This window comes from Trifolium pratense, linkage group LG2 (genome assembly GCF_020283565.1).
Source record: "Trifolium pratense cultivar HEN17-A07 linkage group LG2, ARS_RC_1.1, whole genome shotgun sequence".
Taxonomy (NCBI): Eukaryota; Viridiplantae; Streptophyta; class Magnoliopsida; order Fabales; family Fabaceae; genus Trifolium; species Trifolium pratense.
Genome location: NC_060060.1, coordinates 71,416,201 through 71,430,163, shown reverse-complemented (window position 1 = coordinate 71,430,163; position 13,963 = coordinate 71,416,201). Strand labels below are relative to the sequence as shown.

The following is a 13,963-nucleotide window of genomic DNA, read 5'->3' as shown; positions in this document are numbered from 1 at the left end:
AATATAACAATTTCCTATTCAGATTAATTTGAACAAGCGTGAATTAATTTGAATAGTCTCAATGTTATGAACGTGAAACAAAATAATTAAGCATCAATTGCATCAACTCATACACAAAAGAGAGACAAGAAAATTGATATATGATAAGCATAAACATAACGATTTGCTATTAAAACCGAACCTCAAGATTCGAGAACAAAGTTCCTTACACCAATGGATCAATAGAAGTTTAGTTCTCCATGGAAGATGACGGCTGCTCTAGGGTTTGAATATTTTGTGAACAGTGAATGATAACCCTAGCTGCCTTTTTTCGGTTTAAATAATACATGGAACGGGCCTCAAAACAATTGGGCCGAAAAATATAAAGTTGTGCTGAATTAAATTCGTCTGGAACATAAACGCAATTATTTGACACACTTGCGCTCCGAACTGGGTTTTGGCCTCAACATGAAAGTCGTAGCTCTTGATCTCAGCTTTCCAACGCATCTTCCCGCGCCTCAATCCGATATTTGTAACTCCAGTTATGACCTGCGGACCGGAAGGGTGTCAAAGTGCTATTTATTCATAAATTAAGTGCGAAAGTAAAATAGAGTTAGAAATAAACTTAAATATAAAAACACCTTAAAATAGTGAAAATAGTAAATTAAACCATAGGAATACACTAGTACAATAGTAGAAGAATGTGCATTAAAATGCACTGATCAGAGCTCTATTAGGCACAGAATCATCAAAGATAGTCATAAAAAAAATCAAAAATAAAAGAAAGCAAAAATTTAAACAAGAATTAAAGAAAACTCATGGGTTGCCTCCCATGCAGCGCTTTGTTTAACGTCGTTAGCTCGACTATCTAGATTCTAAGTTTTGGGTTGTATTTCATGTAATTCTAACTTAGAATAATAATCTGAGCTACTTGGGCAGAAATAGTGCTTAAGACGTTGTCCATTAACAATAAGAATTTCATTAGATTTGTTCTTTATTTCGACAGCGCCGTTTTGGAAAAATTTAGTTATTTCATAAGGTCCGGACCAACGGGAACGGAGTTTTCCGGGAAAGAGTTTTAACCTAGAGTTAAAAAGAAGCACTAATTCTCCTACCTTAAATTCTTTTTTAAGTATGCGCTTGTCATGCCACTTCTTAGTTCTATCTTTATAAATTTTAGCATTCTCATAAGCGCTTGTTCTGAGTTCTTCAAGTTCGTGAAGATCAAGGATTCTTTTCTTCCCCGCTGCCGTGTAATCCATATTTAGTGCCTTGATAGCCCAAAAGGCTTTATGTTCAAGTTCGATAGGCAGGTGACATGATTTTCCATAAACTAGATTAAACGGTGTAGTTCCTATAGGGGTTTTATATGCCGTCCTATAGGCCCACAAAGCCTCGGGGAGTTTGTATGACCAATCTTTCCTAGTAGCAACAGTCTTTTCTAGAATTTTTTTAATTTCTCTATTCGAGACTTCTACTTGCCCACTAGTTTGTGGGTGATAAGGGGTTGCTATTCGGTGTTTTATCCCATATTTAATTAATAATTTTTCAAAGATTTTAGATATGAAATGGGAGCCACCATCGCTAATAACAAGACGGGGCGTACCGAACCTAGGGAAGATTATATTTTTAAACATCTTAATAACTACTTGGGTGTCATTTGTAGGAGAGGCTAAAGCCTCGATCCATTTTGAAACATAGTCGACAGCGACAAGTATATATTTATTTCCACCAGAAGATGGGAAGGGTCCCATGAAATCTATCCCCCAAACATCAAAGATCTCTACCTCTAAAATTCCTTTTTGTGGCATCTCATCGCGTCTAGATATGTTGCCGGTGCGTTGGCATCGGTCGCAGTTTTTAACAGCGATATGGACGTCTTTCCATAGGGTAGGCCAAAAGAAACCAGATTGTAAGATTCTGGCACATGTCTTTGAAGTGCTAGCATGCCCTCCAAAGGGGCAGAATGACATTGGGTAATTATATCTTCCATTTCTTCTTCAGGGACACAACGACGAAAGAGTCCGTCAGGGCCTCTTTTAAAGAGTAGGGGCTCGTCCCAATAATAGTTTTTTAAGTCATGGAAGAATTTCTTCTTTTGTTGGTAGGTTAAACCCGGAGGTAGGACTCTAGCTGATAAGTAGTTTACGAAGTCAGCATACCATGGTAAAGTACTTTTAACGGAGCAGACTTCTTCCTTTAGTTGTGTGGTATTGGATAGTTTTAAGGATAATTCAGCCGAGATAGTTTCTAATTGAGCCATGAGTTGTTCGTAAGGGAATTCGTCATTGATGGGTACTGACTCAGGCTCAATGCCCTCTATTCTAGATAGATGATCGGCTACTACATTTTCGGTTCCCTTTTTGTCTAAGATCACTAGGTCAAATTCTTGTAAAAGTAGGATCCATCTTAGAAGCCTAGGTTTAGCATCCTTCTTATTTAATAGGTACCTAATAGTAGCATGGTCTGTGTAAACAATTATTTTGGATCCTATTAGGTAAGATCGAAACTTATCTATCGCGAATATGACAGCTAAGAGTTCCTTTTCAGTGGTGGCGTAGTTCATTTGCGCAGGATCCAAGGTTCTACTTGCGTAATAGATCGCATGAAGCTTCTTATCTTTTCGTTGTCCTAAAACTGCGCCTATAGCGAAATCACTAGCGTCACACATGATTTCGAAGGGTAAGCCCCAATCAGGTGGTTTGATGATTGGTGCGGATATAAGGGCTGTTTTAATTTGTTCGAACGCTTTTAAGCATCCGTCGTCAAAGATAAACTCAGCATCTTTCATTAATAAGCCAGTCAGAGGCTTGGTGATTTTAGAGAAGTCTTTAATAAATCGCCGGTAGAAACCGGCATGTCCTAAGAAACTACGTACTTCTCTTACTGTTTTCGGGGGTGGAAGGTTTTCTATGACTTGAATTTTTGCTTTATCTACTTCAATCCCCTTATCGGACACTACTTGTCCAAGAACTATTCCTTGTCGGACCATAAAGTGGCACTTTTCCCAATTAAGCACAAGATTTACTTTTACGCATCTTTCAAGTACTTTCTCTAGGTTCGACAGACAACTTTCGTAGCTTTGCCCACAAACGGAGAAGTCATCCATAAAGACTTCCATGATATCATTTATAAAATCAGCGAAGATTGCCATCATGCATCTTTGAAAAGTTGCGGGAGCGTTGCATAGTCCGAAGGGCATTCGTCGGTAAGCAAAAGTTCCGTAAGGACATGTGAAAGTGGTTTTCTCTTGGTCATCAAGGTGAATAGGGATTTGGAAGAATCCTGAATAACCATCTAGGTAGCAGAAATACGAATGTTTAGCCAATCGCTCGAGCATTTGATCAATAAAGGGTAGAGGAAAATGGTCTTTTCGAGTGGCTTTGTTTAATTTCCTATAATCTATGCACATTCTATGGCCAGTTACAACTCTTTGTGCTATAGATTCTCCTTTTGCATTCGTTACAACTGTAACTCCCCCTTTCTTTGGTACGACATGTAACGACCCATTTTTCGTATTCGTATATTTTATTAAATGTTATTTTATTTATTAATTGGCTTTTATTATTTTAGTGAGCGACGAATAATTATTTAGCCGAACGTAAGTTATTAGACGCAAGAACCTTTGTTTTGGGCTTAATGGGCGTGAGAGGCCATATGGGCCTAAGCCAATTGGGCTTGGTTCATGACTTTTAGGGAGAGGTATTTAAAGGAAACTTGTCATGAGACTTAGCTCATTTCATGACTTTTGCCTTAGAAGCAAGAATAGAGCAAAGCTAAGCTAGGGTTTGATCAAGAGAGAAAGCTTGAGCAAGGAAAGGCTTGGATCATCATCTTTGCTTAAGGTAAGAGATTAGAATTCATGATTCTTGAGTGGCAAGGAGAGGGGAGATTGTCTATGTCTCCATTCCTGAACTCTCCCACTCAATTTCTTTTAGACTTTTGATTAAGCTTTTGTATGTGAGTGTGATGTTCTTCATCATCACTTTGTATGTGTTAATCACTAGCTTGATTTCATGAAAAATATGCATGTGTTTGGATCATGTTGAAAAAGTTTATGAAAGTTGCTTAAAACCCAAGAAATTGGCATGATTTTGATTGTTAGAGGTATTTGGATGTTTGGAAGGGATAATTAATGTTCCTTGATACCATATATGTTTGGAATGGCTGTTTATAAGAATTTATAACATGTTTGGATGAATTTTTGAGTTGATTCAATGTTAAACCGCCTTATTGAAACTCAAGAACAGATATTTTTCTGGTATAGTTCGCTAAGCGACCAGGAGTTCGCTGTAGCGAACATGTTCGCTGAAGCTCGCTATCTGTTCGCCATGAGCAGGTGATTCCCTGGTGAGGTTCGCGTAGGCTCGCTAAGCCTTCGCTCAGCGAATAGTTCGTTGAAGCTCGCCAATGCTCGCCATGAGCAGGTGACTTCCTGGATCGTGGTTCGCCATGTCTCGCTGAGGCTTCGCTTAGCGAGGGCCTCTGTGACAGCAATTTTTGTTAATGTTTGTAAGTGTAATTAGGCACTTGTAACATGGTTTAAGGGTATCCTTACATGATTGTTGATACATGTTGATACTGTTAATGCTTATTGTTAATCGTTATATGATTGATAAACGTGTATGCAATAAGTTGTAGCTTAAAGTGAGCAATGTTATGTTTTGGCATTAATTTGCAATGTTAAGTGAATGTGTTAGGATTTGTGTTCCCGCATTCATAAAAGAGTAGCTTCGAGCTAGAGAATATCATATGGTTGATATGTGTATACATACATGCATTCATGATTGTATGTGAACATTGGAAACTTGGGTTCCAATAACGAAAATGGATTATGTGTCCATAATGAAGCCGAGGATCGGATTAGATGAATCCATGAGTCCGGAGTTGCTATCCAACAGGATATAAAACTGTGTTGGCTTATCCAAGGGAGATAAGATGGTTCGGTAAGTTCCGACATATCCAGCAAGATATAAAACTGTTCTTGGTCCACCGTTGGTGAGACACCTTGGTACCACATGCATTTAGTTATGTCTAGGGATGGCATGACAGTGAATTGATTGGCATTAGATACCTTAGGGTAAATGCGCATATATTTGATAAATGGTATGTGACATTATTTGGTTGAATTGTGTTGCACTTTATTAATTGATAATCGTTTAGTGCGATGTTTTGACGTGAGTTAGAATATGTATGATGTAGTTCGAAAGTGTAAGACCTTTCTTGTGCTCGTATGATATGCGATTATGTTTTCTAACTCTCTGCTTTGTGTTATTTGCTGGACCTTTGGGGGTTCAGATATTCAGGCTGAGGACTGTGCCGACGTTTAGACTGCTGTTTTAGCTGGGTGTTGAAGTACCTTTTGGTGAGGAGACTTAGCATAGATTACTCCTCTTAGTACTAGCTTTTGGTTAGAGTTTGTAAATAGTAAATGCTCTGGTAATGTAACATCGAGTCGGGGGTTACGCTTGGATTTCATCGTATATTGGTGTTACCTTTTGATATGCTAGTTCTTGTATAAGTGACATCCTTAGGGATGAATATGGCTTATGTATATATATATGTATATATATGCATGCTTGGTTTGATTGAATCCGCTGTTGTTTTTCATGTTAAATTTCATGACGCTCTGTGTGTATGCTTGTATTTTAATTACCGCGTGGCACTCTGCCTTTACACTTGTTGAAAAGTTTTTAAAATTACGTTTTTAAGGGTAGTATGGGTTAGGGTGTTACACGACATGTACTGGGCTGACCCATTTACTATCAGATATGGGATATATGATTCCTACTTCTAGAAGCTTTTCTACTTCTTTCTTAACTACCTCACTTAGAACTGGATTGATCCTTCTTTGGGGTTCCCTAGAGGTTTTACCGTCTTCCTCTAGCGTAATACGATGCATACATATTGAAGGACTAATTCCTTTTAGGTCAGTGATGTTATACCCTAAGGCAGTTGGGTATTTTCTTAGAATGTTCAGAAGTTTTTCAGTTTCTAACTTTCCTAAATCCGCACTGACTATTACTGGTCGTTTGAGGTCTTTATCTAGGAATTCATACCTTAAATTTTCGGGTAGAGCCTTGAGTTCTAAAGTTGTCTTGTCAAGGTGAGGTGTAGGATCTTTAGATTCGGCTGGGTCGTCTTCATCGTCTTTATGAGTTTGAGTATCAGAGGTTTTTAGAATTTCAGAATACTTAGCTTGATCCTTTTCCACTTCTTTTCTACATTCTTCAATGACGTCTAGCATGTAGCATTCATCGTCTATTGCTGGTGCTTTCATGAATTGAGTTAAGATAAACTCAACTTTTTCTTCACCCACTTCAAAAGTGAGCTTTCCTCTCTTTACGTCTATTATGGCACCGGCAGTTGCTAAGAATGGCCTTCCTAAAAGGATAGGTGTATTGGAATCTTCCCTTATGTCCATAACTATGAAATCAGTTGGGATAAAGAATTGTCCTACACGTACGGGCACATTTTCTAAAATACCTAGAGGGTATTTGACAGAACGGTCAGCAAATTGTACGGACATTTTTGTTGGTCTTAGTTCTCCCATTTTCAGTTTTTCACATAAGGCTACGGGCATTAAACTGATACTAGCTCCTAGATCACATAGGGCTCTATCTATTACGTACTTTCCAATGACACAGGGTATGGAGAAACTTCCTGGGTCTTTTAACTTAGGGGGCATTTCGTTTTGTAATATGGCGCTACACTCGGCAGTGAGCATGACGGTCTCATCATCCTCGATCTTTCTCTTGTTAGTCAAGATATCTTTGAGGAATTTAGCATATGAGGGCATTTGTGTGATAGCTTCCGTAAAAGGTATTGTGATGTTTAGTTTTTGTAGAAGCTCTACAAATTTCTTAAATTGCCCTACATTTTTGGATTGTACTAATCTTTGAGGATATGGGATGGGTGGTTTATATGGTGGTGGAGGAACGTAAGGTTTCTCTTTCTCTTTGGTTTCCTCTCCACTATCCTCTTTTTCTTTTGGTTCACTCTCCTCGGCTAGTTTATTAGAACCTTGTTGCATGGCTGGGTCATCAGGTTTTGAATTTGTTGGTTCATCTAGTTGTTTTCCACTTCTTAGTATAACAGCATTGGCTTGTCCTCTTGGGTTTTGTTGTGGTTGACCAGGAAATGTTCCTGCAGGAGCAGAGGTAGATGCTTGTTGTTGTGCCACTTGTGCTATTTGAGTTTCAAGCATCTTATTGTGTGTGGCTAGGATAGCTAAATTGCTTGTTAACTGCTTAATTTGCTCATTAGTGTGTATGTTTTGATTTAGGACTTCCTTGTTAGTTTGAGTTTGTATGGCTATGAAGTTCTCCATCATCAATTCAAGGTTAGACTTCCTAGGAGCATTTTGAGCAGGTTTTTGGAATCCTGGTGGTGAAGGAGTAGGTGCTTGGCCAGGTGCATACAGAGCATTGTTGCTTTTGTACGAAAGGTATGGATGGTTCCTCGGACCTTGGTTGTAAGGGTTTCCTTGAGTATAGTTCACTTGGTCTGGGGGGACTTCCGTCAAGAGTTGACATTCAGCGATAGTGTGCCCTTGAATTCCACATAGTTCGCAATTTGAAATTGTTGCAGCCACGGTGGCTGCAGGTGTTGTGGTCATACTCTCCATCTTTTGAGTTAGAGCTTCAAGTTTGGCTTTAACAAGGTCAAGCTCGTTTACTTCGTACATACCGCCTTTCGTTTGAGGCTTCTCTACGGATGTTCTCTCGTTTCCCCACTGATAATGGTTCTGAGCCATGCTCTCGATAAGCTGATAGGCTTGGTTGTATGGTTTATCCATAAGTGCGCCACCAGCTGCGGCGTCTATTGTCATTCTTGTATTATACAAGAGACCATTGTAAAAGGTGTGGATAATTAGCCAATTTTCGAGTCCATGATATGGGCATAGCCTAATCATGTCTTTGTATCTTTCCCATGCTTCGAAAAGAGACTCGTTGTCTTTTTGCTTAAATCCATTAATTTGCGCTCTTAACATAGCAGTTTTGCTGGGTGGGAAATGTCTGGCTAAAAAGACTTTCTTTAACTCATCCCATGAGGTGACTGAGTTAGACGGTAAGGATTGGAGCCAAGCTCTAGCTCTATCTCTTAACGAGAAAGGGAATAAACGAAGTCTTATAGCATCGGGACTGACACCATTTGCCTTCACGGTATCCGCGTATTGCAAGAATATGGACAAATGTAAATTGGGGTCGTCCGTGGGGTTTCCGGAGAATTGGTTTTGTTGTACGGCTGACAACAATGAAGGTTTAAGCTCAAAGTTATTTGCTTCAATAGCGGGGGCAGCGATGCTATTATGCGGTTCTTCTTGCGAAGGAATAGCGTACGACCTTAGTGGTCGTTCTTGTGGGGCTTCAGCCATAACTAAATCGGGAAGAGGAATCTCTAATTGATTTTCTAAATTTCTACGTCTTAAAAGACGTTCGGGTTCGCTAACTAGTTGCACCAATCTTTCGCCTCTAGAGCGAGTGCTTGGCATGCAACAAACGAACTAATAAGGGAAAAATAAAAATAAAAATAAAATAAAATTGCCTTAGTCTCTACGGTGTAACACTAGAGTTACAATATCGACTAAATTGGTCCCCGGCAACGGCGCCAAAAACTTGATCGTGTGACAACGCAATGGTACTGCAAGTATACAGTCGTGTCGTGTAGTTTTAAAAGATATCGAACCCAAAGGACCAATAATCGACCTACCGTATTCTAGTGTTGCTTTGTAAATCTAAGGCTAATGATTTAAAGGGTTATGATTAATTGAATAACTAAAATAAGAGAAATAAATATTTTTTTAGATTTTTAATATGTAAATAAAATATTGCTAGGACGTGCTATTAGTTGCTTCAGAGGGTTCAATACTTAGTTCGCGCTAGACAAAATTACTACCACATCTAATTGTCGTATTTTAATAAAATCGATGCTCCAGGCGAAAGCCGTTCTCACTTCCAGCTCTCACAACTCTCATCATGAAATTAATAAAATACTTTACAAAGTAGTTGCATTACTTCTAGATTTTAGTGGTGTAAACAATTAAATTTTCGAAACTATATTGTTTTAAAAATACAATTCAGATAGTATTATAAATTATAAAGGTGGTGCTTAACTCTCGTCCTCACACCCGCTAATAAAATACTCTTTGAAAAACAATATAATTTAATTAATTCTAATCCCAACTCTCGTTGCGAATTAGATTTAATGTTCAGTTTTTACTATCTAGTAGAAATCTCACGCTCTCGCTCTATTGATTTTTACTTTAATTAATTCTCACTCTCGTGACGAATTATAATCAACGCTTAATTAAAAACTGCTTAAGAAAATAAAACCGTTGTCAGTTTTCAAGAATTATATTTAATTTAAAAAACACTAATCTCAGCTCTCGCAAATCTTGACTAGCGTTATACTTAGATAAAATAAATGCTCAGCTCTCACGCGCTCACTTACCTATATAAGTACCTTTGAAAATCAATATAAAACTCATTAATCCTAAATAGCTCTCGCGGACTTAGAACTAACGGTCAGTTTTAACTATCCGACCCTAAACCTCAACTCTCGTCAATGTTGGTTTAATGCCTTTAAAACAATCCTCACTCTCGTGACGAATTATTTGAAAACGTATTTATTTAAAACTGGTGGTTGAAAACTATTAAGCGCGAATTAACTACCGAACCCCTATTAGCTACTAACTACACATCCTAGCAACGCTAAATTTAGCTAGACATAACTAAAAATAAAGACATAAAAATAAAATAAGCAAATAAATAAATAGACATAATAAAAATAAAAACAGAAATTAAAAGCATAAAATAAAAGCAATAAAATAAAGACAAGAAATAAATAAGACCATAAAATAAAATAAGAACCTGAATTAAAAAGAAATCTCGAGTACGGATTCCGACAGCGTAACGGTAGGAAAATAAAAAAAACTTATTTTATTCTCAACGGAGAATAAAATAATACTAAACTCTCGACTTTAGAGAAGAAAACCTTGTGGTACTAAGCCTAGTTTTCAATTCTCTAGTCAAGTGTTATCAGTTGGTTTTTTTAGAAAGTGGAGAAAAGGGACCTATTTATACTAAATTACAAGAGACAAAAGAGCAAATCTGTCCGATGTGGGACTTAAGGAAAAGTAGCGCGTTGCCGTTGGATCAACTGGACGTCCATGATGAAAGGGAGTGGCGAGGGCCACTTTGGTGCATGTGGCGGTTGCCACTTTTGGTTGGCTGGCGAGCAGCACTTGTTTCCTTGTGGCAGGCGCCACTTTGGGCTTCTTGGTGACCGTCAAGTGTGTTTGGTGGGCTGCACATGTGTGGTCCAATTGGCTGCACATGTGTGGTCCTTTTTGTCCATTTTTGCTCCTTTTCGGTCCGTTTTCGCTCCTTTCTTCAACTCGTACACTTTTTATCTGTTTATTTAAAATACGAGAAATAAGTAACGATTCATAATATAAAACTTCGAAATCGAAATAAAAATAATTAAAATATAATAGTAAATTAACTAAATAAATAGCATATTTTTAGGCGTATCAAGTATTCATGGCTTCTGCCCAAAAACCATGAGAAAGTTTCTTTGCATGTAACATTACTCTTGTAGACTCTTGTATAGTTCTATTTTTTCTTTCTACTACACCATTTTATTATGGTGTGATGGGAGATGAGAATTCATGCATAATACCTTCAGAGGCATAGAAGTCAAAAAATCTTGAATTTTCAAACTCCTTACCATGATCACTTCTGATCCTTAATACAACATTATTTTTCTCCCTTTGAAGTTGAATACATAGATCTTTGAACACATCAAAGGTTTCTGATTTCTTCCTAATAAAATTTATCCAGGTGTATCTAGAGAAGTCATCAACAATAACATAAGCATACCTTTTTCCTCCTAAGCTTTCAGTTTGCATAGGACCCATCAAATCCATGTGTAGAAGCTCAAGCACTCTGGTGGTGGTAAGATGCTGCAGCTTTTGATGTGGCATCTTGGTTTGTTTTCCAATTTGACAGTCACCACATATGCTTCCTTCTTCGATTTTAAGATTTGGTAGACCTCTGATTGCTTCTTTAGATATTGCTTTCTTCATGCTTCTTAGATTAAGATGACCAAGCTTTTGGTGCCATAGTTTTACTTCATCTTCTTTCGTGATTAAGCATGTTGACATATTTGCTTCTTCTTGGGGCACCCATAGGTAGCAGTTGTCTTTTGATCTGACACCCCTCATCAAAATCTCACCTTCGTTACTTGTAACCAAACATTCAGACTTGGTGAAGTTTACTTTCATTCCTTGGTCGTATAGTTGACTAATGCTTATCAAATTTGCAGTCAATCCTCTTACTAACAGCACATTGTTTAGTTTAGGCAAGCTATTACTTTTGAGCTCCCCTATCCCAACAATTTCTCCTTTAGCACCATCACCAAAAGTTACAAAGCTGGTTGAATAAGACTTTATACCGACAAGAAATTTACTTATTCCGGTCATGTGTCTTGAACAGCCACTATCGAAGTACCAGTCTTCCCTTGATGAGGCTCTAAGTGATGTGTGAGCAATCAGAGCAGTAATCTCTTTCTCAGGTTGAGTTGTATCACTTTTCTTCTCATTTTCAACTTTAGGTTTCCATTCTCGTTGAGTGGAGGGAGTTGTGGAAACAGGTTTATGCTGAGGACGTCTGTTAGGGTACCCAAATAGTTTGTAGCAGAAAGGCCTTATGTGCCCTTTTCTACCACAGTAGTGACATCTCCAAGAATGGTGTTTTCTTCTGTTTCTTGAAAGGAGATGCTGCTGATGATGCTGCGGCTTCTAGTAAGGCATCCTTTGCTTCTGAGTTTCTCTAGGATCCATGTACATGAGGTCAGGACTATATTTTTTGAATTTGTTGACATTCTCATAGCTAAGCCCAATATTCTTAGGCTTTCGAACATTTTTCTCTAAGATTTCTTCCAGTTGACCATCAACTTTATGAAGTTTGTCAAGATGATCATCATCTTTATACAGCATGTCAGAGAATTTTCTCAGTTGCCAAATGTCAGCATTTAATTTTTCAATGACTTCCTTAGCTTCTTCAAGATCAGAGGATAGATAATTTACCTTCTTTTGAAGTTCCTCCATCTTTGATATATTTTCAAATTTTTCTGCTTTTAACTCATTGATGGTTACCTTTTGTTTCTCAATGACCCTGCATATTTCTTCACTCTTAAGACAAAGTTCCTTGTAGGAGTCAGCAAGCTCTTCATAGGTTACCTCTCCATCATCAGATTCTGTATCAGATGTAACAATACCTGTTAAGACTGAGATATGTTTAGCAGTTATAGATGCTGTATCATCTTCTGAATCATCATCCTCAGACCAACTGACAGTTAGCCCTTTCTTTGTTCTCTTATGATATGTTGGACATTCAGGTCTGATGTGACCATATCCTTCACATTCATGGCATCGAATGTTCCTGTTTAAGTTTGATTTTTCATCACTCTTTGGTTTTCCTTGATTTTCATTGCTGCGCATAGTGCCTGGAGCATTATTTTTGAAATTTGATCTGGGTCTTTTATCCATTCGTTTCAGAACTTTGTTGAATTGTTTTCCTAATAACACCATAGCCTCAGAGATACTCTCATTAGATTCTTCTTCATTATTTTTAGATGAGAAGGCAATGCTCTTATTTTTCTTTTCAATTCTTTCATTTGCAGTACTTTCATAAGTTTGGAGTGATCCAACCAGTTCATCCAGCTTCATCTGAGATATGTCTTTGGCTTCTTCCATAGCTGTGACTTTCATATCAAACTTCTTTGGAAGGGATCTAACTTTTCTTCGGGAATTTTCTCCCCCAAAGAATCAAATTGATTATCATAATCTAGAATAGTCATATGAAAATCTTGAATCGTTTCCTCATCCTTCATACGTAAATTTTCAAACTGAGTAGTAAGGATCTGTAACTTAGACATTTTTACCTTAGGGGTACCTTCATGAATAGTTTCAAGAATCTTCCAAGCTTCCTTTGCTGAGACACATTTTTTTATCAGTTTGAAGATGTGTTTGTCTACCCCATTGTATAATGCATATAATGCTTTCGAGTTTCCCAAAGCAAGCTCATCTTCTTCTTTAGACCAGTCCTCCTCAGCTTTTAGTTCAAGTGTTGGCTTTCCATCTTTGTCCATGACCACAGGGGGGTCCCATCCTTTCAGAACAGCTTTCCAAGTTTTGCTATCCATAGATTTTAGGAAAGCAATCATGCGTGATTTCCAATAATCATAGTTGGAGACACCAACGAGAAGCGGTGGTCTGCTTACAAGCCCTCCTTCTTTGTCCATGTTGCCAGACATTCTCCATGGAGCTCACCCTATAACAAGAAAGGGTGTCTGCTCTGATGCCAATTGAAATCTGGCACGCAGTGAACACAATGCTGCACAAGATGCTATAGCCTATGTTGCAGCACGACAGTCGTAGAACACAGTAAATAAATAAATAAATTGCAGAATAATAAATAACACAGATAGTTGTTAACCCAATTCAGTGCAATGTCACCTACTTTGGGGGATACCAATCCAGGAATGAATTCACTATAATAGCTCTAGTTCAAAGCCCTCGACCAACACCCGGTACTTGACTTATCACCTAGACACTACCCGTGCAATCCTACCTAAGAACCTCTTAGATAATGAGACTCCGTCCCAAATTCCCTCTAACAACACGTACTATGTTGCTGTCAATAATAATAATCACGATGGAGACACTCTCCTAGAAACTAGACCACACTCTTGCTTAAAAGCTTATGAGTGAATCACACACACTAACTCCGTGCTTCAAAGCTTAGGAGCAGCTTACAATAAACAACCCAAACCCAGTCCTAAACTTGCATCAAATCGACACAAGAAAGGCTCACAAAAGACACAAACTCTAAACCTTAAAAACTCACACTTTGTAAAATACACGGTTTAGAATGCACGAGTTGAATAGCTTGAGGCTTCACATATTTATAGTCTTCAA

General features: G+C 38.0%; 1 non-coding gene across 1 annotated transcript; it reads left to right on the top strand.

Moving 5' to 3' along the window:
* The first annotated feature begins 7,865 nt into the window (after nt 1-7,865).
* LOC123912007 lies at nt 7,866-7,972 on the top strand. Its single transcript, XR_006810860.1, has one exon. It is a non-coding gene; the product is annotated as a small nucleolar RNA R71 (small nucleolar RNA).
* Nucleotides 7,973-13,963: the final 5,991 nt, after the last annotated feature.